General features: G+C 36.9%; 1 protein-coding gene across 6 annotated transcripts in view; it reads right to left on the bottom strand.

Moving 5' to 3' along the window:
• Positions 1 to 27,447, bottom strand: part of LOC123549108 (protein NDRG3-like) — a 79,547-nt gene extending 52,100 nt beyond the window's left edge. For 2 of the 6 annotated variants that reach the window (XM_045336924.2, XM_045336928.2), the window contains exon 1: positions 27,325 to 27,447. The gene's annotated coding sequence lies outside the window, so the exon portion shown is untranslated. Of the gene's footprint in view, positions 1 to 27,216 lie in introns of all 6 variants that reach the window. The other 4 variants (XM_045336933.2, XM_045336934.2, XM_045336929.2 and 1 more) reach the window with 4 other exon arrangements.
• Positions 27,448 to 27,726: the final 279 nt, after the last annotated feature.

Raw genomic sequence — 27,726 nt, 5'->3', positions numbered from 1 at the left:
AAGCAATGGTGTAGAGTTTAAGATTACTTGCGAATATAAACTGATTGCTGTTCATACTGTTGTAGAGGCCACATGTGAATAAATCCATATAACATATCGTTTCTGACGGCCCTTTTCTTTGTGTTCTCCCAAATTCTTCGTCAGTAGCAACTTCCGTATACATGATGCATTCTTCACACACGTCATATTTTTATAAACTTATAGTCATCACAATGTCACAACATCATTGATAGCAACTAGCCTTAAATTTTATGGAAAGACCCACCCAATGTTTATTTAAACGCGAATTAAATGCATTTACTGAGGGTGCTGACACTACATTATCAGGTATAATTTGCTAAACTTTTTTATTGATAACTCATCGCACGTATTGAAAATGTTTGTGAATATGATGTATAATCGCACGAATGCGAGTTATTCGAGATTTGGTTAGTTTTGGAAACCCCAAATCTATGCCCCGATACTTTAAGAAGTGCCTGCGTCACCTCCAAGGGGCTGCGGCACCGTCGAAATGCCTGCCGCACATTTTCAAAATAGGCATAACGTTCAAATTTGGAATTTTCTGGACACATTTGATGTTTTTGCAGATCACATATCATTTATAAATATGTTTTACGAAGGCAGAGACGATATGGTTTGGGTCAGCGGAAAGAAATGAGTCTAAACAGTCACTGATGTGAAAAAATCACGTTTCATTTCCAACTTATTTGTCCTTACATTTCTAGGAAATTGATTATTTCCCACAAACTTCAGCATGGATATGTTCATGAGGTACTTCTACACCCCGCTACATTCCCCGATTTTTGAAAAAAATGCTATATGCTGTAACAAAACAAGAGATCACAGAGTGATCTTGGCGCCAATGTGCCATTTTTGAGAGTTCCAAATTTTAAGACTTATTGACTAGCTCAAGGTCAAATTTCATTTCCATACAAACACTGTGCATGTGGTCCAAATTCGAAAGCTGTAGTTTGAGAAATGTGAAAGTAGGTCACTGTATCAATTTCAAAAACAAAGTTCTTTGTACACAAAACTATGCATGTGCATCAAGTTTGAAGGCTGTCACTAGGTCAAAATCAAGGTCAAATTACACTTCAGAACACAAATCTATGCATGTGGTCCAAATTTAAAGCCTGTACATTCAAAAATGTGAAAGCAGGTCACTAGGTCAATGTCAAGGTCAAAGTTTGCTTCGGTACACAATCCTATGCATGTACGTCTAAATTTGAAGCCTGTAGCTACAGAAATGTGAAAGTAGGTCAATCGTAAGGTCAAAGTTCATTTCGGTACACAAAACTATGCAAGTGGTCCAAATTTGAAGGCTGTAGCTCGAGAAATGTGAAAGTAGGTAAGTAGGTCAAAATCAAGGTCAAATTTTATTTTGGAACACAGAACTATGCACGTGGTCCAAATTTGAAGCCTGTATTTTCAAAAATGTGAAAGTAGGTCACTAGGTCAATGTAATGGTCAAAGTTTGTTTCGGTACACAAAATAATGCATGTGGTCCAAATTTGAAGCATGTACCTTCAAAAATGTGAAAGTAGGTCACTAGGTCAATATCAAGGTTATAGTTTTTTTTAGTGCACAAAACTATGCATGTGGTCCAAATTTGAAGGCTGTAGCTACAGAAATGTGAAAGTAGGTCACTAGGTCAAAATCAAGGTCAACTCATGTCAAGGTTCATCTTGCCACTCAAAACCATACATGTTGTCCAAATTTGAATGTTGTAGGTTATTGACAAGAAGATTTTAAAAGCTTTTCCCTATATAACTCTATATGAACCATGTGACCCCCAGGGCGGGGCCATAATTGACCCTAGGGGATGATTTGAACAAACTTGGTAGAGAACCACTAGATGATGCTACATTACAAATGCCAAAGCCCTAGGCTTTGTGGTCTGGACAAGAAGATTTTCAGTTTTTCCCTATATAAGTCTATGTAAACAATGTGACCCCCTTGGCGGGGCCATATTTGACCCTAGGGGAATAATTTGAACAATCTTAGTAGAAGACCACTAGATAATGTCGCATACAAAATATCAAAGCCCTAGGCCCTGTGTTTTTGAATAAGAGGTTTTCCGAAGTTTTTCCCTATATAAGTCTATATAAACCATGTGACCCCCGGGGCGGGGTCATATTAGATCCCAGGGAAATAATTTGAATCATTTTGATAGAGGACCACTAGATGATGCTTCATACCAAATATCAAAGCCCTAGGCTCTGTGGTTTTGGACAAGAAGATTTTCAAGTTTTTCCCTATATAAATCTATGTAAATTATAGAAATAAACAAAGGGCCATAACTCACTAAAGAATTGTTGAACCAGTCTGATTTTCAGGGGAACACAACTAGGGTACCAATACATCATTCTGACAAAGTTTGGTCAAAATCCCCCTGGTAGTTTCTGAGGAGATGCGATAACGAGAAACTGTTAACGGAAGGATAGAAGGATGGACGTCGGACCACGGACGCAGAGTGATTTGAATAGCCCACCATCTGATGATGGTGGGCTAATAACAAAAACGAAAAAAATCACTCACCTATCTCGCTAGAATTGTCAACATTGGCGAAATGCCTGCGGTACCGGAAGCGAAGTGCCTTCATTCCTCATCGGCACAGGCGGTGCCGCAGGCACTGTTTAGTACCCGTGTATAAGCCAAATAAACTCTTATCATAATTAATAATTTGTAATGCAATACAAACAAGAGATCACAGAGTGATCTTGGCGCCCACCAATGTGCCATTTTTGTGTGTTCCAAATTTCAAGACTTATTGACTAGCTCAAGGTCAAATTTCATTTCCGTACACAACATTGTGCATGTGGTCTAAATTCGAAGCTGTAGCTTGAAAAATGTGAAAATAGGTCACTAAATCAATTTCAAGGACAAAGTTCTTTGTACACAAAACTATGCATGTACATCAAGTTTAAAGAATTTGAAAGTAGGTCACTAGGTCAATCTTAAGGTCAAAGTTTATTTCGGTATACAAAATTATGCAAGTGGTCCAAATTTGAAGCCTGTAGCTTGAGAAATGTGAAAGTAGGTCACTAGGTCAAAATCAAGGTCAAATTTCACTTCAGAACACAAATGTATGCAAGTGGTCAGAATTTGAAGCCTGTACCTTCAAAAATGTGAAAGTAGGTCACTTAGTCAATGTCAAGGTCAAAGTTTGTTTGGTACACATCCTATGCATGTGGTCTTAATTTGAAGCCTGTAGCTACAGAAATGTGAAAGTAGGTCACTAGGTCAATCTTAAGGTCAAAGTTCATTTCGGTATACAAAACTATGCAAGTGGTCCAAATTTGAAGGCTGTAGCTTGAGAAATGTGAAAAAAGGTCACTAGGTCAAAATCAAAGTCAAATTTTATTTCGGAATAAAAAACTATGCATGTGGTCCAAATTTGAAGCCTGTACCTTCAAAAATGTGAAAGTAGGTCACTAGGTCAATGTAAAGGTCAAAGTTTGTTTCGGTACACAAAACCATGCATGTGGTCCAAATTTGAAGGCTGTAGCTTGAGAAATGTGAAAGTAGGTCACTAGGTCAAAATCAAGGTCAAATTTTATTTCGGAATACAGAACTATGCATGTGGTCCAAATTTGAAGCTTGTACCTTCAAAAATGTGAAAGTAGGTCACTAGGTCAATGTAAAGGTCAAAGTTTGTTTCGGAACATAAAACCATGCATGTGGTCCAAATTTGAAGGCTGTAGCTTGAGAAATGTGAAAGTAGGTCACTGGGTCAAAATCAAGGTCAAATTTCATTTCGGAAGACGAAACTATGCATGTGGTCCAAATTTGAAGCCCACATGTACCTTCAACAAGAGCACCGCCTTGCGGGTGCTGACGCTCATCTGATTTTTTTTGTGTAACAGAAATATTGTCCTACCCATGATTTTCTAAGTCTAAAAAGGGCCATCATTCTTGCAAAAAGCAGGATAGAGTTATGTTTCTTGATGTACAGTGTCCACTTATGATGGTGAAAAACTGTTGCAAGTTTTAAAGCAATAGCTTTGATAGTTTATGAGAAAAGTTGACTTAAACATAATACTCAACCAAGAAAATGATTTTCTAAGTCCAAAAGGGGCAATAATTATTGCAAAAAGCAGGATGGAGTTATGTTGCTTGCTGTACAGGGTCAGCTTATGATGGTGAACAAGTGTTGCAAGTTTCAAAGCAATAGCTTTGATAGTTTAAGAGAAAAAGTTGACCTAAACATAAAACTTAACAAGAAATCTGATATTTTCTAAGTCCAAAAGGGCCATAAATCTTGCAAAAAGCAGGACGGAGTTATTTTCTTGCTATACAGGGTCAACTTATGATGGTGAACAAGTGTTGCAAGTTTTAAAGCAATAGCTTTGATAGTTTAGGATAAAAGCTGACCTAAACATAAAACTTAACCAAGAAAACTGATTTTCTAAGTCCAAAAGGGGCAATAAATCTTGCAAAAAGCAAGATGGAGTTATGTTTCTTGATGTACAGGGTCTGCTTATGATGGTGAACAAGTATTCCAAGTTTCAAAGCAATAGCTTTGATAGTTTAGGAGAAAAGTTGACCTAAACATAAAACTTAACCAAGAAATCTGATATTTTCTAAGTACAAAAGGGGCCATAAATCTTGCAAAAAGCAAGATGGAGTTATGTTTCTTGCTATACAGGGTCAGCTTATGATGGTGAACAAGTATTCCAAGTTTCAAAGCAATAGCTTTGATAGTTTAGGAGAAAAGCTGACCTTAACATAAAACTTAACCAGGCAACGCCGACGCAGACGCCGACGCCGACAACCGCTCAAGTGATGACAATAACTCATCATTTTTTTTCAAAAAATCAGATAAGCTAAAAATGTGAAAGTAGGTCACTAGTTCAATGTCAAGGTCAAAGTTTATTTCAGTGCACAAAACTATGCATGTGGTCCAAATTTGAAGGTTGTAGCTACAGAAATGTGAAAGTAGGTCACAAGGTCAAAATCAAGGTCAACTCATGTCAAGGTTCATCTTGCCACTCAAAACCATACATGTGGTCCAAATCTGAATGTTGTAGGTTATTGACAAGAAGTTTTTAAAAGCTTTTCCTTATATAAGTCTATATGAACCATGTGACCCCCAGGGCGGGGCCATTTTTGACTCTAGGGGGATAATTTGAACACACTTGGTAGAGAACCACTAGATGATGCTACATTACAAATGCCAAAGCCCTAGGCTTTGTGGTTTGGACAAGAAAATTTTCAACGTTTTTTCCTATGTAAGTCTATGTAAACCATGTGACCCCCGGGGCGGGGCCATATTTGACACTAGGGGTATAATTTGAACAATCTTAGTAGAAGACCACTAGATGATGTCACATACAAAATATCAAAGCCCTAGGCCCTGTGGTTTTGGACAAGAGGTTTTTCAAAGTTTTTCCCTATATAAGTCTATATAAACCATGTGATCCCCGGGGCCGGGCCATCTTTGACCCTAGGGAGATAATTTTAACTAACTTGGTAGAGAACCACTAGATGATGCTACATTACAAATATCAAAGCCCTAGGCTTTGTGGTTTGGACAAGAAGATTTTCAAAGTTTTTCCCTATATAAGTCTATGTAAACCATGTGACCCCCGGGGCGGGGCCATATTTGACACTAGGGGTATAATTTGAACAATCTTAGTAGAAGACCACTAGATGATGTCACATACAAAATATCAAAGCCCTAGGCCCTGTGGTTTTGGACAAGAGGTTTTTCAAAGTTTTTCCCTATATAAGTCTATATAAACCATGTGATCCCCGGGGCCGGGCCATATTAGACCCCAGGGAAATAATTTGAATCATCCTGGTAGAGGACCACTAGATGATGCTTCATACCAAATATCAAAGCCCTAGGCTCTGTGGTTTTGGGCAAGAAGATTTTCAAAGTTTTTCCCTATATAAATCTATGTAAATTATAGAAATAAACAAAGGACCATAACTTACTAAAAAATTGCTGAACCAGTCTGATTTTCAGGGGGACACAACCAGGGTACCAATACATCATTCTGACAAAGTTTAGTTAATATCCCCCTGGTAGTTTCTGAGGAGATGCGATAACGAGAAATTGTTAATGGAAGGACGGACAGAATGATGGACGGACGGACGGACGACGGACCACGGACGCAGAGTGATTTGAATAGCCCACCATCTGATGATGGTGGGCTAAAAATACATGTATGTTTTTTTTTGTATTTAATATACTGAACAATAATCATTCATGTTACATTCAATAAACGCATTGAAGCTCAAGTAATTTCCGTTAACAGTTTTTAACATTCTCGAAGCAGTTCAATGTGAGACCAGTCTCTGCTGTTATATCTCTGCCGATATAACATAAACTTCATTTCTTATTTTGTTTAAAATATCAATTTTTCAGTAAAAACATTTTATACAATTAATTCCTTACATCTTAGCGGTGTGATAATTCTTCATACTTACCTCTTTCATTAAAGAAAAACATGATAATTATTTTTCTTAATTTTCTATGTTAATTCCTCAGATCTTAGCGGCAGGGCATAGCTTAAACGTACCTTTAACTAAAGATATCTCAATTAAAAACATGCTGATTTGTTCACGCGTAATTAAGTCCAATCACGGACACGTGTATATGACTCCAATTAACACCCTGATCATGGTAACACACTAATCTGGACAACGTGTGTTGTTTAACGCGATACTGTATAAAATATTGGGTCTGCGGATCTGCGGCTCCAAGTTATAAGTTTACAAACAAGAGATCACAGAGTGATCTTGGCGCCCACCAATGTGCCATTTTTGAGTGTTCCAAATTTCAAGACTTACTGACTAGCTCAAGGTCAAATTTCATTTCCGTACACAACACATTGCATGTGGTCCAAATTCGAAGCTGTAGCTTGAGAAATGTAAAAGTAGGTCACTAGATCAATTTCAAGGACGAAATGTGAAAGTAGGTCACTAGGTCAAAATCAAGGTCAAATTACACTTCAGAACACAAATTTATGCATGTGGTCCAAATTTAAAGCCTGTACCTTCAAAAATGTGAAAGTAGGTCACTAGGTCAATCTTAAGGTCAAAGTTCATTTCCGTACATAAAACTATGCATGTGGTCCAAATTTGAAGGCTGTAGCTTGAGAAATGTGAAAGTAGGTCACATGGTCAAAATCAAAGTCAAATTTTATTTCGGAACACAGAACTATGCATGTGTTCCAAATTTGAAGCCTGTACCTTCAAAAATGTGAAAGTAGGTCACTAGGTCAATGTAAAGGTCAAAGTTTGTTTCGGTACACAAAACTATGCATGTGGTCCAAATTTGAAGGCTGTAGCTTGAGAAATGTGAAAGTAGGTCAGTAGGTCAAAATCAAGGTCAAATTCCAATTCGGAACACAAAACTATGCATGTGGTCCAAATTTGAAGCCTGTACCTTCAAAAATGTGAAAGTAGGTCACTAGGTCAAAGTCAAGGTCAAAGTTTTTTTCAGTGCACAAAACTATGCAAGTGGTCCAAATTTGAAGGCTGTAGCTACAGAAATGTGAAAGTAGGTCACTAGGTCAAAATCAAGGTCAAATCATGTCAAGGTTCATCTTGCCACTCAAAACCATACATGTGGTCCAAATTTGAATGTTGTAGGTTATTGACAAGAAGATCTTAAAATCTTTTCCCTATATAAGTCTATATGAACCATGTGACCCCCAGGGCGGGGCCATTTTTGACTCTAGGGGGATAATTTGAACACACTTGGTAGAGAACCACTAGATGATGCTACATTACAAATGCCAAAGCCCTACGCTTTGTGGTTTGGACAAGAAAATTTTCAACGTTTTTTCCTATGTAAGTCTATGTAAACCATGTGACCCCCGGGGCGGAGCCATATTTGACCCTAGGGGGATAATTTGAACAATCTTAGTAGAAGACCACTAGATGATGTCATATACAAAATATCAAAGCCCTAGGCCCTGTGGTTTTGAACAAGAGGTTTTTCAAAGTTTTTCCCTATATAAGTCTATATAAACCATGTGACCCCCGGGGCGGGGCCATATTAGACCCCAAGGAATATTTTGAATCATCTTGGTAGAGGACCACTAGATGATGCTTCATACCAATATCAAAGCCCTAGGCTCTGTGGTTTTGGACAAGAAGATTTCAAAGTTTTTCCCTATATAAATCTATGTAAATTATAGAAATAAACAAAGGGCCAAACTTACTAAAAAATTATTGAACCAGTCTGATTTTCAGGGGGACACAACTAGGGTACCAATACATCATTCTGACAAAGTTTGGTCAAAATCCCCCAGGTAGTTTCTGAGGAGATGCGATAACGAGAAATTGTTAACGGACGGAAGGACGGACGGACGGACGGAAGGACGACGGACCACGGACGCAGAGTGATTTGAATAGCCCACCATCTGATGATGGTGGGCTAACAAGAGCTGTCACAGGAAACAGCATGCTTGACTATTTCGATGCTGGATAGTGAAACTGGTCACATTTGATGAAGCTGGAGCTGTCACTGGAGTGTTAAATGGCTCCAATGTGGATGAAGATATTGGATAATAGCTTGAGTCTGTGTCAAAAGTATTAAGTAATAAGAGAGATAAAGATCAAGTGTATCAAAACATTAAATAAGTATAATTATAAGCAAAAAGGGGGCATACTTCATGAAATATTGGTGCAAGACTAGTGTCATGTGACAAGGTTGATGATGTGGAAAAATGACTTCAAGTTTGAATCAAATCCATATTGTAATAACTGAGATATATAGTGAAAATCCATCAAAATTAACCTTTAATTCTATGTAAAAGGGGAAATAATTCATGATAAATTGGTGCCTAAGTTATGGACCTTGTGTTATATGATGTGGGTGATAAGGTAAGTTTGAATCAAATCCATTCAGTAACAACTACAATAGAGTGAAATTGCATCAAAACTTTAACCTGAAATTCTAAGTAAAAGGGGGGATAATTCATGAAATACTGGTGCAAGAGTTATGGTCCTTGTGTCATATGATGTGAGTGATGATGCTGAACAACTATTTTAAGTTTGAATCAAATCCATTTCGTAATAACTGAGATAGAGTGAAAGTGCATCAAAACTTTAACCTGAAATTCTAAGTAAAAGGGGGAATAATTCATTAAATATTGGTACCAGAGTTATGGACCTTGTGTCATATGAAGTGGGAGATGATGTGGAACAACTACATTCAGTTTGAATCAAATCCATTTAGTAATAAATGAGATAAACTGAAAGTGCACAAAAACTTTAACCTGAAATTCTAAGTAAGAAGAGGGGATAATTCATGAAATACTGATGCAAGAGTTATGGCCCTTGTGTCAAATGATGTGAGTGATGATGTTGAACAACTATTTTAAGTTTGAATCTAATCCATTAAGTAATAACTGAGACAAAGTGAAAGTGCACCAAAACTTTAACCCGAAATTCTAAGTAAAAAGGGGGGATAATTCATGAAATATTGCTGCCAGAGTTATGACCCTTGTGCCATATGATGTGGTTGATGATGAGGAACAACTACTTTAAGTTTCAAGTAAATTCATCAAGTAATAACAAAGACAAAGAGAAAGTGCATGAAAATTTTAAACAAAGTAACGCCGACGCCGGGTCAAGTAGGATAGCTCTCCATACTTCGTATAGTCAAGTTAAAAATCGTTTTGGGGCAAATTATTCTGCGGCCCCATTTCTGACGCCCCTGGAATGGCAGTGAATCTTGAAATTACAGACTGACTAAGTTTGTCATAACCAAGTGAAATATCATGTTAGAACATAGAAATGTGTTCCTTGTAACCAAGTTTTAGCTTTATCCAACTTTGTTGTAAATGTACCTGTGTGCTTTACATATAAAATATCAGCTGCCAATTGACATTATCGCCAACTGGTGATTATTTTATTCAAATGTTAATTAAACCGCAATTCTGGCAATAGAAAATGGTGATTAATTTATAACAAGAGGACCATGATGGTCCTGAATCGCTCACCTTCTCCACATGACCCAATTTTCATGAAGATCCATTGAAAAATATGGCTTCTAGAGAGGTCACAAGGTTTTTCTATTATTTGACCTAATGACCTAGTTTTTGAAGGCACATGACCCAGTTTTGAACTTGACCTAATATTATCAAGGTGAACATTCTCACCAATTTTCATGAAGATCTCATGAAGAGTATGGCCTCTAGAGAGTCACAAGGTTTTTTCTATTTTTATACCTACTGACCTAGTTTTGACCACAAGTGACCCATTTTTCAAATTTTATCTAGATATCATAAAGGTGAACATTCAACAAATTTTCATAAAATCCATTGAAAAATAGGGCCCTCTAAAGGGGTCAAAGGTTTTTTTCTATTTTTAGACCTACTGACCTATTTTTTTGACCGCAGTTACCCAGTTTCGAACTTGACCTAATATCATCAAATGAATATTCAGACCAACTTTCATACAGATCCCATGAAAAAATATGGCCTCTAAGAGAGGTCACAAGGTATTTTTATTATTTGACCTACTGACCTAGTTTTTGATTACATATGACCCAGTTTCGAACGTGACCTAGATATCATCAAGATGAACATTCTGACCAATTTTCATGAAGATCCATTGAAAAATATGGCCCCCAAAGAGAGGTCACAAGGTTTTTCTATTTTTAGATCTACTGACCTAGTTTTTTGACTGCATTTGACCCAGTTTCAAACTTGACCTAGATATCATCAAGATGAACATTCAGACCAACTTTCATACAGATCCCATAAAAATATGGCCTCTAGAGAGGTCACAAGGTTTTTCTATTATTTGACCTACTGACCTAGTTTTTGATGGCACGTGACCCAGTTTCAAACTTGACCTAGATATCATTAAGGTGAACATTCTGACCAATTTTCATGAAGATCCATTGAAAAGTACGGCCTCTAGAGAGGTCAAAAGGTTTTTCTATTTTTTGATCTACTGACCTAGTTTTTGATGCAGTTGACCCAGTTTCGAACTTGACCTAGATATCATCAAGATGAACATTCAAACCAACTTTCATACAGATCTCATGAACAAGAGGTCCAAGATGACCCTAGGTTGCTCACCTGAGAAACACACCATAATACACCATAACAGTGTAAACACTGACCTGATGATTGCATGGAAAAAAATATTCTGACCAAGTATCATTAAAATTGGAGCAAACAAAAGTATTTCTTTTATTTGACCTAGTGACCTAGTTTTTGACCCCAGATGACCCATATTAAACCCTTGACATAGATTTCATAAAGGGAAAATTTCATTCTGACCAATTACATAAGATCAACTGAAAAATACAGCCTCTTTTGCATACAAAAGGGTTTTTTTCTTTGATTTGACCTAGTGACCTAGTTTTTTGACCAAACAGATGACCAATAACCAAACCCTACCTAGATTTTATCAAGCAATAATTTCTGACCAAATTCATAAGATCAATTGAAAAATACAGCCTCTGTTGCATACACAAGGCTTTCTTTGATTTGACCTAGTACCTAATTTTTGACCCAAGATGACCCATATTCAAACTTGACCAAGATTTTAATCAAGGCAATCTTTCCTGACTGAATTTCATGAAGATCAATTGAAAATAAGCCTCTATCGCATACACAAGGTTTTTCTTTGATTTGATCTAATGACCAACTTTTTGACCCCAGATGACCATATTCGAAGTTGACCTAGATTTCATAAAGGCAATCTTTCCCTGACCAAAATTCATGAAAACTATTGAAAAAATACAGCCTCTATCGCATACACAAGGTTTTTTTTTAATTTGACCTTGTGACCTAGTTTTTGACCCCAGATGACCCATTTTCGAACTCGGCCTAGATTTCATCAAGGTTATCATTCTGACCAAACTTCATGAAGATTCTTGAAAAATTTACAGCCCAAATGGCATACAAAAGGGTTTTTTTCTTTGATTTGACCTAGTGGACCTAGTTTTTGACCCCAGATGACCCAATTTTCGAACTCCGCCTAGATTTCATCAGGTAATCATTCTGCCCAAAAATTTCATGAAGATTAACTGAAAAATACAGCCTCTATCGCATACAAAAGGTTTTTCTTTTGATTTGACCCTAGTGACCTAGTTTTTGATCCCAGATGACCCATTTTCGAACTCAGCCTAGATTTCATCAAGGTAATTATTCTGACCAAATTTCTTGAAGATCAGTTAAAAAATACAGCCTCTATCGCATACACAAGCTTAATGTTGACGGACAGACAGACAGGCGCCGGACATCGAGTGATCAGAAAAACTCACCTGAGCAATGCTCAGGTGAGCTAAAAATATGGCCTCTAGAGAGGTCACAAGGTTCTTCTATTATCTGACCTATTGACCTAGTTTTTGACGGCACCTGACCCAGTTTCAAACTTGACCTAAATATCATCAAGGTGAACATTCTGACCAATTTTCATGAACATTCATTGAAAAGTATAGCCTCTAGAGAGGTCACAAGGTTTTTCTATTTTTAGACCTACTGACCTAGTTTTTGACCACAGTTGACCCAGTTTCGAACTTGACCTAGATATCATCAAGATGAACATTCAGACCAACTTTCATACAGATCCCATGAAAAATATGGCCTCTAGAGGTCACAAGGTTTTTCTATTATTTGACCTACTGACCTAGTTTTTGATGGCACATGACCCTCTTTCGAACTTGACCTAGATATCATCAAGGTGAACATTCTGTACAATTTTTATGACGATCCATTGAAAAGTACGGCCTCTAGAGAGGTCACAAGGTTTTTCTATTTTTAGACCTACTGACCTAGTTTTTGAAGGCACGTGACCCACTTTCGAACTTGACCTAGATATCATCAAGGTGAACATTCAGACAAATTTTCATGTAGATCTTGTGAAATATATGGCCTCCAGAGAGGTCACAAGGTTTTTCTATTTTTAGTCCTACTGACCTAGCTTTTGACCGCACATGACCCAGTTTCGAATTTGACCTAGATATCATCAAGGTGAACATTCTGACCAATTTTCATGAAGATCTTGTGAAATATATAGCCTCTAGAGAGGTCACAAGGTTTTTCTATTTTTAGACCTGCTAACCTAGTTTTTGAAGGCACGCGACCCAGTTTCGAACTTGACCTAGATATCATCAAGTTGAACATTCTGACCAACTTTCATAAAGATCCCATGAAAAATGTGACCCCTAGAGTGGTCACAAGCAAAAGTTTACGGACGCACGCTGCGCGATCACTTTGTGACAGGTGAGCTAAAAATGCTACAAAAAAAATATTGCAAAAAATTGTCCTTAAACTGCTGGAACATACGTAGTTTTATCGACAAAAACGTGCAAAGTGCGAAGTCGGTAGCAGGAAGTGTATTTTCCCAGAGGCATAATTACCCCCTCTAAACGGTGACCTTGACACGCTTAATTGATTTGTTTATCGCCAACACGCGTACGCGGTATACTTCACTAACTGATCCACAGGTGTGCACTATTGATCGTATAGAAGTTTAAAGCAACAATTCTCATCACTTTATCTTTGAACATTTAATCGCCATTAATTACCAAACAAACAAATTAATTAAACATAATTCCTTAAGATGTGGAATTCCTATAATCCGACTCGAGACTTTTTGACGGCGGACAAGGGCGTTTTTGCATTTCATTTGTCCGTGGACAAGCACAAATTTTCTGGTTTGAAATGAAAAGAAGAATTATTTAAAAACGCTGAACATCGCTTCAAGTTTGTGGAGCTTATAAACGAATTTAACATATGATACGGATGTTTTACCCGCCGAGGGCCTCTCAATTTCTGCAGTTTTGGGAAAACCATACTGCGTCTAAATTTAGCATCTCTTTTTCTGCGTTCTCATTGGTTCCCTGTCGCGGGCCTGTGTGATTTTGCACACGGTAACTCGGCAAATAGAAACCGGAAACGTAAACAATTATCACAAAGTTTGGACAGATTCGTTGTTACAACTTTGTCTGCCAACAAAAATGGAAGTCAACAGTCAAAGCACAAAGAGCTCGCTCATACGAGTCAGAAAGTTTCATGTTTTCTAACAGTCAGAAAGTTTCATGTTTTCTCACATGGTTTCGCATGTTAAATGTTCGACTGCCTTGCGGACGAACCCAAGCAAAAGTGTTGGAAGCTTATTTTTTGAAACAGCTACAGTATTACACTTTATTACGTTTGCTTTTGTTACTACCTGTAGAATATTGTATATAAATCTATATAAATGTATAAATCTGGTATAATAATAATATAATTATAATTGTCCAAAATAAAGAAATATTTGCAAGCTTAAATGTTGAAAATCCAGGTAAGTAAGTTTTGACTGCGGACAAGTAGTCTCATTTGTCCGTGGACAAGTGAAAAATATTGGGATTTCCATACCCCTGTCAGATCTATATCTTTAAAGAGTCGGCTCTATTATAATTATTTATAATGATTTTGTTTATGTTACTCAGGTAATAACTGATGCTTTTGACTTGAATTTTCTTCCTACTTTTGTCGCAAAAAGTAATGATCATTCTTGACCAGAATTCACAATGGGTCATGTCACATACTACAAGAGAGCCATGATGGCCCTATATTGCTCACCTGAGTAGAGTTGTTTGCTTGAACAAATTTTGTAGCTGAAGCTTTAAAAATGGCAAAATGATGCTAAAATATTAGAAAGTAGGTCAGTAGGTCATATTCATGGTAACTGAAAGTCAGTTTTAAGATCGGTATGCAAAACCGTACATGTCATCCAAATTTCAAGGCTGTATCTCAAAAAAACAAGAAAGTTGGTCAGTAGGTCAAGGTTACAGTAAGGTGACACGTAATCACTTGGATACAACAGGTAAATATAATTAAACAGTCCAGGAAATATGATCTGATAATTTTTGAAGTATTTTTTCCTATTTAACTCATATAACAAGTGACCACCAGGGCGGAACCTCTTTTCACCCCAGGGGCATAATTTGAACAATCCTGTTAAAGGTCCACAAGGCAATGATACATACCAAATATCAAAGGCCTAGGCCTTGAACTTTCAGACAAGAAGATTTTTTTATTTTTTTCCCTATATAAGTCTATGTTAAACTTGGGACCCCAGGGGTAGGGCCTCTTTTCACCCCAGGGTAATAATTTGAACAATTTTGGTAGAGAACCACAAGGCAATGCAACACACCAAATATCAAAAGCCTACGCCTTGCAGTTTCAGACAAGAAGATTTTTAAAGTTTTCTCCTATATAAGTCTACGTAAATCTTGGGACCCCCAATGCGGGGCCTCTTTTCACCCGAGGGGCACAATTTGAACAATCTTCACAGAGGACCACAAGGCAATGCTACATACAAAATATCAAAGGCCTAGGCCGAGTTGCCTCCTCCTTTTTACAGCCTGGGGTCATGATGGTAAACAAGTATGCAAAATATCGAAGCAATATCTCAATGGACTTTGAAAATATTTGGGGTGGTATGCAAACTTTAACATAATTTGTGTGACGCTCATGCTAATGCCGAAGCGAGTAGGATAGCTCCCGTTCTTCAAATAGTCAAGCTAAAAACCGGACGCAAAGTCAATTTTTGGGGAAAACTGCATGATTTAAAAGTTTTCTGAGGAGAAGGGACCTGTTAAAGGCCCCTATTATAGAAGGAAAAAAACAGCCTGTTTATATCGAGTTTCATTCTTGGCCAACAATATAGATTTCACAGAGACCAACACACTGACAAAGTTTTATAAAGATGAAGAAGAAAATGTAGCCTCTACAGGGTTAACAAGGTTTTTCTATGCTTTGAAATAGTGACCTAGTTTAAGACCGTGGATAACCAAGTTTTGAACTTGACCTAGATTTTGTAGAGACAAATATTCTGAAAAAGATATATGATGACCAAGTAAACAAGAGTTGTCCGTATTCAAATTGTTGTCCCAGAAGCAGGAATATTAACCTAAATGTTAATATATCTATATAAAGTTTCAATCCGGTATCTATATTAGTTTTGGAGAAACTTGCAAGAAAAACTTTGACCCCAAGTTTTTAAGTTCAAAAGGGGACATGATTTTGTCAGAGTTATGGGACTTGATGCTATGACCTAGTTTTATAAACCCTAAGAAACATGTGAAATTTCAATTCAATGTTTGCATTAATTTTTGACATAGAACTTGCATGCAAAACTTTAACCAGGATTTTTTAAGTCCAAAAGGGGGTATAATTTGGCCAAAATACATGTCAGAGTTATGGACTGGATGCTATCACCTAGTTTCATAACCCTGAAACTGATCTTCATGAGAAGTTGATGCACATGTGAGGTTTCAAATCAATATCTAAATTAGTTTTAGAGATAGTAACTTGCATAGGAAAAATATGTTTCAATGCTATAATAATTATGCCTTTAAATAATAGCTATATGTACTTGCATGCAAAACTTTAACCAGAAGTTGTTAAGTTCAAAAGGGGACATAATTTTGAAAAATACATGTCAGAGCTATGGGACTTGATGCTATTACTTAGTTTAATCAACAAAAAAAAAAAACAAAAAAAAAAAAAAAAAAAACAAGAGGGCCATGATGGCCCTATATCATTCACCCGAGTTGATCTGGCCTACTAACCTAGTTTTTGACCTGAATAACCGAGATTCGAACTTGACCAAGAGGTCATCAAGACAAACATTCTGACCAATTCTCATCAGTTTCAATCTTAAACTGTGGACTCTAGAGTGTAAACAAGATTTTTCTTTGATTTGCCCAAGTGACCTAATTTTTGACTACATATGACCCAGTTTCTAACCTATCAAGACAAACATTCTGACCAAGTTGCATGAAGATTGGGTCACAAATGTGGCGTCTAGAGTGTTACTAAGCTTTTCCTTTGATTGGACAGGGTGACCTAGTTTTTGACCCAACATGACCAAGATTCAAACTTGACCTAGTGATCATGAAGACAAACATTCTGACCAAATGTCATAAAGATTGGGTCACAAATGTTGCCTCTAGAGTGTTAACAAGCTTTTCCTTTGATCTGACCGCGTGACCTAGTTTTTGATCCCACATGACCCAGATTCGAACTTGACCTAGAGGTCATCAAGACAAATTTTCTGACCAATTCTCATCAGTTTCAAACTTAAACTGTGGACTCTAGAATGTTAGTAAGATTTTCCTTTGATCTGGCCTAGTGACCTAATTTTTGAACCCACATGACCAAGTTTCGAACTTGACCTAGAGATCATCAAGACAAACATTCTGACCAAGTTTCATAAGATTGGGTCACAAATGTGGCCTCTAAAGTGTTAACAAGCTTTTCCTTCGATTTGACCGGCTGACCCTAGTTTTTGACCCAACATGACCCAGATTCAAACTTGACCTAGAAGTCATCAAGACAAACATTCTGACCAATTTCATCAGTTTCAAACTTAAATTGTGCACTCTATAGAGTGTTAACAAGATTTTCCTTTGATCTGGCCTAGTGACCTGATTTTTGACCAACATGACCCAGATTCGAACTTGATCTAGAGATCATCAAGACATTCTGACCAAATTTCATAAAGATTGGGTCACAAATGTGGCCTCTAGAGTGTTAACAAGCTTTTCTTTTGATTTGACAGGGTGACCTAGTTTTTGACCCCACATGATCAAGAATCGAATTTGACCTAGAGGTCATCAAAACAAACATTCTGACCAATTCTAATCAGTTTCAAACTTAAACTGTGGACTATAGAGTGTTAACAAGATTTTCCTTTGATCTGGCCTAGTGGCCTAATTTTTGATCTCACATGACCCAGTTTCGAACTTGACTTAGAATTCATCAAGACAAACATTCTGACCAAGTTTCATAAAGATTGGATCACAAATGTGACTTCTAGAGTGTTAACACTTGGCAAATGTTGACGCACACCGCCGGACAATGACCAGTCACATTAGCTCACCTTGAGCACTTTGTGCTCTGGTGAGCTAAACAAGAGGACCATGATGGTCCTGAATCGCTCACCTCTTCCCACATGACCCAGTTTTGAGTACGACGTCGTTTTTTCTATTATTTGACATAGTGAACTAGTTTTTGAGCTCATGTGACCCAGTTTTGAACTTGACCTAGATATTATCAAGATAAATATTCTGACCAATTTTCATGAAGATCCATTGAAAAATATGGTCTCTAGAGAGGTCACAAGGTTTTTCTGTTATTTGACCTATTGACCTAGTTTTCGAAGGTACGTGACCCTGTTTTGAACTTTACCTAGATCAATTTTCATGAAGATCCATTTAAAAATATGGCCTCTAGAGAGGTCAAAAGATTTTAATAATTTTAGATCTACTGACCTAGTTTTTGACCGTAGTTGACCCAATTTCAAACTTGACCTAGATATCATCAAGTTGAACATTCAGACCAACTTTCATACAGATCCCATGAAAAGTATGGCCTCTAGAGAGGTCACAAGGTTTTTTATTATTTGCCCTACTGACCTAGTTTTTTACGGCACGTGACCCAGTTTCAAACTTGACCTAGATATCATCAAGGTGAACATTCTGACTAATTTTTGTGGAGATCCATCCACAAGGTTTTTCTATTTTTAGACCTACTGACCTAGTTATTGACCGCACATGACCCTGTTTCGAACTTGACCTAGATATCATTAAGATGAACATTCAGACCAACTTTCATACAGATCCCATGAAAAATATGTCCTTTAGAGAGGTCAGAAGGTTTTTCTATAATTTGACCTACTGACCTAGTTTTTGACGGCAAGTGACCCACTTTCGAACTTGACCTAGATATCATCAAGGTGAACATTCTGACTAATTTTCATAAAGATCCCATGAAAAATATGGCCTCTAGAGAGGTCACAAAGTTTTTCTATTTTCAGACCTACTGACCTAGTTTTTGACCGCAGGTGACCCAGTTTCAAACTTGACCTAGATATCATCAAGGTGAACATTCAGATCAATTTTCATGAAGATCTCTTGAGAAATATGGCCTCTAGAGAAGTCACAAGGTTTTTCTATTTTTAGACCTACTGACCTAGTTTTTGACCCCACGTGACCCAGTTTCGAACTTGACCTAGAGATCATCAAGGTGAACATTCTGACCAATTTTCATGAAGATCCATTGAGAAATATGGCCTCTAGAGAGGTCACAAGGTTTTTCTATTTTTAGACCTACTGACCTAGTTTTTGACCCCACGTGACCCAGTTTCGAACTTGACCTAGATATCATCAAGGTGAACATTCTGACCAATTTTCATGAAGATCTCATGAAAAATATGGCCTCTAGAGAGGTCACAAGGTTTTTCTACTTTTAGACCTACTGACCTAGTTTTTGACCACACGTGACCCAGTTTCGAACTTGACCTAGATATCATCAAGATTAACATTCTGACCAACTTTCATAAAGATCCCATGAAAAATGTGACCTCTAGAGTGGTCACAAGCAAAAGTTTACGCACGCACGGACGGACGGACGCACGGACGGACGACGTACGCCACGCGATCACAAAAGCTCACCTTGTCACTTTGTGACAGGTGAGCTAAACAAGAGGACCATGATGGTCCTGAATCGCTCACCTCTTCCCACATGACCCAGTTTTGAGTATGACGTCGTTTTTTCTATTATTTGACATAGTTACCTAGTTTTTGAGCTCATGTGACCCAGTTTTGAACTTGACCTAGATATTATCAAGATAAAAATTCTGACCAATTTTCATGAAGATCCATTGAAAAATATGGTCTCTAGAGAGGTCACAAGGTTTTTCTATTATTTGACCTATTGACCTAGTTTTCAAAGGTACGTGACCCTGTTTTGAACTTTACCTAGATATCAAGGTGAACATTCTCACTAATTTTCATGAAGATCTCATGAAAAATATGGCCTCTAGAGAGGTCACAAGGTTTTTCTATTTTTATACTTACTGGCCTAGTTTTTGACCGCACGTGACCCAGTTTCGAAACTGACCTAGATATCATCAAGGTGAACATTCAGATCAATTTTCATGAAGATCCATTGAAAAATATGGCCTCTAGAGAGGTCAAAAGATTTTTCTAATTTTAGACCTACTGACCTAGTTTTTGACCGCAGTTGACCCAGTTTCAAACCTGACCTAGATATCATCAAGATGAACATTCAGATTAACTTTCATACAGATCCCATAAAAAGTATGGCCTCTAGAGAGGTCACAAGGTTTTTTATTATTTGACCTACTGACCTAGTTTTTTAGGGCACGTGACCCAGTTTCAAACTTGACCTAGATATCATCAAGGTGAACATTCTGACCAATTTTCATGAAGATCCATTCAAGGGTATGGCCTCTATAGAGAGGTCACAGTGTTTTTCTATTTCAAGACCTACTGACCTAGTTTTTGATCGCAGTTGACCCAGTTTCAAACTTGACCTATATATCATCAAGATAAACATTCAGACCAACTTTCATACAGATCCCATGAAAAATATGGCCTCTAGAGAGGTCACAACGTTTTTTCATTATTTGACCTACTGACCTACTTTTTGATGGCACGTGACCCACTTTCGAACTTGACCTAGATATCATCAAGATGAACATTATGACTAATCTTTATGGAGATCCATTCACAAGTATGGCCTCTAGAGAGGTCACAAGGTTTTTCTATTTTTAGACCTACTGACCTAGTTTTTGAACGCACATGACCCTGTTTCGATCTTGACCTAGATATCTTCAAGATGAACATTCAAACCAACTTTCATACAGATCCCATGAAAAATATGGCCTTTAGAGAGGTCACAAGGTTTTTCTATTATTTGACCTACTGACCTAGTTTTTGAAGGCACGTGACCCACTTTCAAACTTGACCTAGATATCATCAAGATGAACATTCAGACTAACTTTCATACAGATCCCATGAAAAATATGGCCTCTAGAGAGGTCACAAGGTTTTTCTATTATTTGACCTACTGACCTAGTTTTTGAGGGCACGTGACCCACTTTCGAACTTGACCTAGATATCATCAAGGTAAACATTCTGACAAATTTTCATGAAGATCTCATGAAATATATGGCCTCTAGAGAGGTCACAAGGTTTTTCTATTTTTAGACCTACTGACCTAGTTTTTGACCGCACGTGACCCAGTTTCGAACTTGACCTAGATATCATCAAGATGAACATTCAGACCAACTTTCATACAGATCCCATAAAAAATATGGCCTCTAGAGAGGTCACAAGGTTTTTCTATTATTTGACCTACTGACCTAGTTTTTGAAGGCACGTGACCCAGTTTCGAACTTGACCTAAATATCATCAAGTTGAACGTTCTGACCAATTTTCATGAAGATCTTGTGAAATATGTGGCCTCTAGAGAGGTCACAAGGTTTTTCTATTTTTAGACCTACTGACCTAGTTTTTGAAGGCACGTGACCCAGTTTCGAACTTGACCTAGATATCATCAAGGTGAACATTCTGACCAACTTTTATAAAGATCCCATGAAAAATGTGACCTCTAGAGTGGTCACAAGCAAAAGTTTACGGACTGACGCACGCACGCACGCACTCACGGACGACGGACACCGCGCCATCACAAAAGCTCACCTTGTCACTTTGTGACAGGTGAGCTAAAAAACAATATTACTTGACCTTCAAAGTTCCATAATGATCTTGACCTTTGACCGACAACCATGGGTCATGTGCACGACACATAGTCTAATCATGGGGAACATTTCTGTGTAGTATAATTATGTTGAATAACTTATGTATGATAACATGATGTAACAAGAGCTGTCTCCATAGGGTGACACATGCCCCCTATGGCACTTTGAATGAATAGTTATGGCCGAGTTAGAGTTTAGGACCTTTGACCTATGGACCTGGGTCTTGCGCATGACACGTCGTCTTACTGTGGTACACATTCATGCCCAATAATTTTAAAATCCATGCATGAATGACAAAGATATGGACCGGACACGCCCATCAATGCACTATCATGAAATATGACCTTTAACGTCTAAGTGTGACCTTGACCTTTGAGCTACGGACCTGGGTCTTGCGCGTGACATGTCATCTTACTGTGGTACACATTCATACCAAGTTATTTGAAAATCCATCAATGGATGACAAAGATATGGACCGGACACGAATGCACTATCATGAAAAATGACCTTTAACGTCTAAGTGTGACCTTGACCTTTGAGCTACTGACCTGGGTCTTGCGCGCGACAAGTCGTCTTACTGTGGTACACATTCATGCCAAGTTATTTGAAAATCCATCCATGGATGACAAAGATATGGACCGGACACGAATGCACTATCATGAAAAATGACCTTTAACGTCTGTGACCTTGACCTTTGAGCTACGGACCTGGGTCTTGCGCGCAATATGTCGTCTTACTGTGGTACACATTCATGCCAAGTTATTTGAAAATCCATCCATGGATGACAAAGATATGGACCATACACGAAAATTGCGGACAGACTGACAGACGGTTCAAAAACTAAGAAACACAACAGTAAGGTGTTGCAGCATCATTTTTCTGTATACATCAGGAGTCTTGCTAGGTCCAATTTTTTGAATGAGAGATGTCATTTTTCCTTCAAGCTGATTTAGGGAGAAGTGGAGAGACTTTAGGGAGAGGTGGGAAGACTGCATCAATTTTTTATTTCTACCTCAACGCTGTGAAGTGAAATAGAAAGGTGGCTATAATTTTCTTGTTTCTAGATAAAAAAAAAACATTGATGTGACCAATCATTCTCTTAGTTGTACATCATTTCCCATACAGTGATTATTGTTTCTTTATAAAATTCTGAAAAAAGTTGTTAATCACATGGTTATTCAACAATTTCTTTATAAAACGTTGTTGGCTGAGTACAATCGCCTCTGGTTTAACGGATAATTTGATTTGTTTTCATACTTCTTGCGAAAATCTCACAAATACCTGAAGTAGGCAGAGCTTAAGTTATGCTATAGGCGTGTGTTTTTGTATTAAACACTCATTTTGACATCATGCAAATTGTCAACCGCCCTAGTAGCAGTAATTAACAAGTGTGGAGCAAAAAAAAAAAGAAAACTTGAAATTTGCTAAGAGGTTAGATTTTAGAAGTTTGAAGCTCCAAAACGACTATTTCTTTCGCCCAAGTCGCCCCCTCGTGAGACCCCAGATACATCCCATAAGCATGCATTTCTCCATTTATCCCATATATCAGTCCTATAGTTCCATTTCATATTCACAATACATCCACATTTATATAAATGTCATTTCATACCCTCGTGGCGATGGATTCCATCAGGAATGAGTGATTAATATAAGTTGTAGAACTTGCTTCACAATCAACCTAAAATGAATTAGTATAAACAAAACATAAATATCATTTTCTGATACCATTAACTAACATGTAACCTAACCTTGGTGATGGGCCTCAAATTCAATGTATTGACATCATCGCCACTATCCATCTCGCATGGGCACTGCCACAATAGATACTGAAGTGAAGACTCGAAATTGTTGTCCCTTGTAGTTTTTTTTATATTTTGCTGTCTGCATGTGTCTTTCAGGTAAACTATTTACATACTGTGTTGAAATATGATAATTCCTCATTCAGGGTTCCCACAAAGCAGAGAGAATAAAATTCCCTGACTTTTCCCTGACCAAAGTCCAATTTTCCCTGACCAAAACCCTCCATGTTCAGAGAAGCTTAGCTGGTCATAGATCAATAAATGTTGGCCTCAATCCTTCCTATGATATCAGCTAAATTTTACCAGCTTTCTTGTTATAATGACAACAAGGGTGTAAAGAAAGTTTATTCCAATTAAACAAACCCCTGTATTATTTTAGTGAGATGTAACAAAGTAAGTACCATAAATTATACTATTCACTGAAAGACTACCTATGATCATGTTTCGGGTTTTACTACTGGATAAGTTCAGACGAATGTACGACATTCTGTGAAAATTTGCGCTTATTCATTCATGATTTTTATAGAAGAAAGCATTTTTTCACTAAAATTTAATGTTACTGTGCTGACTTAATAACTCAGTCATGTATGCTGCAATAAATTTTAGAAGTAATTTGTTTTGTTTTATATTACAATAGTTCAGGTAATAATAAAAGATCAGACATGAAATCAATTAAAGACATGCCTGTTTATTTTCAAAAGTTAAAAATTTCTGAACTTAATGTATAGAATATTTTCACCAAATAGAAAATCTGTAATTAACCAAACTGCTGCAACCGCAATATGTAATCATATCATCATTTAATATGATTAATTAAAAGTATACATGTCTTAGTTTTCCACTATTTCAAATGCTGAGTTACTATTCCAATTTGAAAGAACTTTCCATACACTTTTTATATATATAAGAGAGCAGCAAATATTTTGATTATTTTTTTGTTTAATTTTCCCTTTTTATTAGCTCAATATTAGATCTGAAGCAATGATGCCGAATATATGTCCTAATATCCATTCTAAGTATTCCTCCCTAAGTATCAGTCAGATTATCTTTTTTAATCTTTCAGTTCTTCTATTAGCTGAATTCTACAGTATTGCAGGGTAAAATTAAGATGCTGACGTAGCATGTTATTAAAATGGCCTTTTATTTTTAACAAAATCGACTGCTAACTATTATCATAGCTATTCAAATTTATTCAACACTGAATTTTCATTAACACTGTTCACCTTCTGCATTGGAAATAAAATGAGGAGTTGAGCAACCCTTGACCTCTAATACCAAATTTCCCTGATTTTTCACTGATTTTTGCCTAATATCCAAATTTCCCTGACTTTTCCCTGACCTTGAAAAAAATATGTTTTTCCCTGACCGTGGGAACCCTGTCATTTGATTCATTTCGTTTTCATTATTGTATTGTGAAATGAATGTGCACAGTCAGAATAGTTTTTGGAGTGAAGACTCGAAATTGTTGTCTCTTGTAAGTTTATAATATTTTGCTGTCTGCGTGTTACGACAAAAAAAGAAATGCTGTCAAAACACCTAAATTAATATAAGGTGGCATGACCGTTGTGCGTATAAGACAAATGTATCCAAAAAAAATCCTACACACAGTTGCAAAAGATTGGGATACTGTCTCTCCTAGCCTTACTCATTTGGCTTAAATCGGGATTACATATTTTATGATCTGATATTTTATAGTTGTCATCCCTTTAAAACCTTACCCGTATCTGCATTTACTGTTAGGAAAACAAAGACATTAAAAAATCCAAAAAAGTCATAAAACACTGGTCAGACTTACTTGCTTTAATAAATTAAACATTGATATATATGTATGTAGAAACTTCAAATGGGTTGAATTTAAGTCATAATTTTAAATAAGAGACTAAAATCTTCAAAAATATGATGGGACATGTGCGAGGAGATATCTACCATGACACTGGTTTCAATAAACAACAGATTGCCGATAACACTAAATTGCAGAAACAAAACAAAATATACATTCATAAAATGTCAGCGCGGCAAGTTTATACTTTAATGTCAACATAAATTCATTATCAGAGATGTAATCATTACAAATACAGTGCTTGAGGGTATAGCGGATAGCTAACTAATTTTTCCTGCATTCCAATTCAAAGAAATGACAATAATAGTTTGTTTTTTTAAGTATATCAGACAGAAAACATCTATTCTTCTTAAAACAGCCAGCTTTTCATAGAAATTCATGTGTTTTTTCTCTCCACGCCATTGTTTACATATGAGCTGATTTAGGGTGTACAGGATAGCTTTGGTCATTTTTTACATTATTAGTTTAAAATCCACATCTTAACAAACTTTCCAAGACTTCTTTACTATAAATCAGAATAATAATGTATTCTCTTTTCAAAAACATTCAGCTTTTTAAATTTCTATCAAATACTTTTCATTCACTGACGTTTTTTACATATGCACTGATTTAGTCTATAGGGGATAGCTTTATTTTACATCTGATGACATATGAAAAATAACACAACGAGCAAATATTTAAAATGTATGTCAGAATGTCTGTTTGCATGCCAGTAAAAGAATGATATGAAAACTTATACAATAATTCAAGTCTAAATATAAAATTTATCAACCTATCCTCTATACCCTAAAATCCGCTATACCCTAAAGCACTGTACTGTGTACATCAGAGTTCTGCCGAGGATTTCAGGATGATGGGCCCATGGCCCATCTACCTTGAAAATATGGGGCCATTCTGAAACTTTCTGGGCCATTCAAAAAGAATCAAATTTTACTTTTAAAAAACTTTACCTTTCTTATGCTTTAAGAACTGTAAAGTTTTTTAAATGTAAAATTATACACAAAGTACATGTCATTAATTCTCTTTTCCTTAAAACTTATCCATTGATGCAGTCACCAATAAGTTCTTCTGAAAGCTCTGTTTGTCAGACGTTTTACACTTACTTTTTCGCTTAACCCAAATTACTTGACTGGGTGGGGGTCGGACCACTCTGTGATTCTGAGGTTGTTGTTTAATGTTCAGCGATATCTATAGTTGAATCGTCGTTTTTGTTCAATGTATCATTTTTATTTGTATCTTTCCCCGGTGTAACTGAAGTCTGGTTCATTTTTCCAGGGGCAGGAGGACTGAAAAATTCATGCATAATCGCTTTTCCTTTCGGTGCGGTCGCCATTTTGATGCAATCATGGTGCAATTATCACGACACATTATTTTTTCAAATTAGTCGCAGTGATCTCCCCTGGAGGTATGTCTATCTACCGTGCAAGACAGGCAAACTAGCGATCATTATGGGGTTTGAGTTTCAGATTTTCTGGCGCGCCAAAGGCCCACCGATGCGAAATTTAGTGCGTCATTCATATTTTTTCGCCCCAATGGCGCAAAAACGCAGCCTCAGCAGAACTCTGGTACATGTACCAGAAAACGTTCCCAACAGATTTTCATTGGGGATTTCCAAACAGAAATATACAGAATAAGTTTGGACATGATGGAGACAGCGACAGTCAAAAGTTTTCACGCTGTCCCGAAACGACCTATTATTTGGACTAATGTCTCTCCTTAACTGAGTGTCCATTTTTGTACCTAAAATCTGAAGTATCCCACCACATCTTTCACATAAAATGCTGTTCAGCAACCCACATATTTCTTACTCCTAATACCTGGCAATCATTGATTGACATAACTTATAAGCAGCATAAATTATACTTTGTGAAGGTCAACATTCTAAACCATTCAGAGAAAGAAGTATGTCTTTTAACAAAAAAACAAATATATAAACCTACAGTAAATGTTTTAACTGAAAAATCTCATAAAGAAATTTTAACACATACAATATATATTTTAAAAAAAACACGAATTCTTCATGAAAAGTGCCGTTTTTACCGGAGTCTGGACTGAAAAATATTTTCCTGGAAATAAAATTTTCGTCAAAAGCGTGTCAAAGTAAAGAACGATAAACTTTTAAATGTACACCATTTCTTATGTTCTTACCAATGACAATGATTTACAGTTCTATAACAAAATAAATCGCAGTTCTTGCGAAATAATTATCTTTTGCAGAAATTTTTGGAACTTCCGGTTAATGTCATTGGCTTTGGATGTAATACTGCTTTTCATTGGTTTATTCTCATTAAAACAGCCAATTAAACGTTTCGTTCTTTTACCATCAAGGGACGTAACGCGCACTTGCCCTCCGAGGCCCTACTTGGGGAACATACGAGCTAATATTTCCTGCGACCAGAAGTTATACAGGCCAGAAATTGTTATGGATGTATGTGTGACAACTCAGCCTAAAAAGTAACTTATGGGTAAATAACGTGCTTGTCTTTCTTTTATTACACCATTACGCTTTAGGTTGTAACACACTAAATAGTTATTGTTCTTTATTCTATA

This window comes from Mercenaria mercenaria, chromosome 6 (assembly GCF_021730395.1).
Source record: "Mercenaria mercenaria strain notata chromosome 6, MADL_Memer_1, whole genome shotgun sequence".
NCBI classification, from domain to species: domain Eukaryota; kingdom Metazoa; phylum Mollusca; class Bivalvia; order Venerida; family Veneridae; genus Mercenaria; species Mercenaria mercenaria.
The sequence above is the reverse complement of the archived record's forward strand: the minus strand, read 5'-3'. Positions and strand labels throughout refer to the sequence as shown.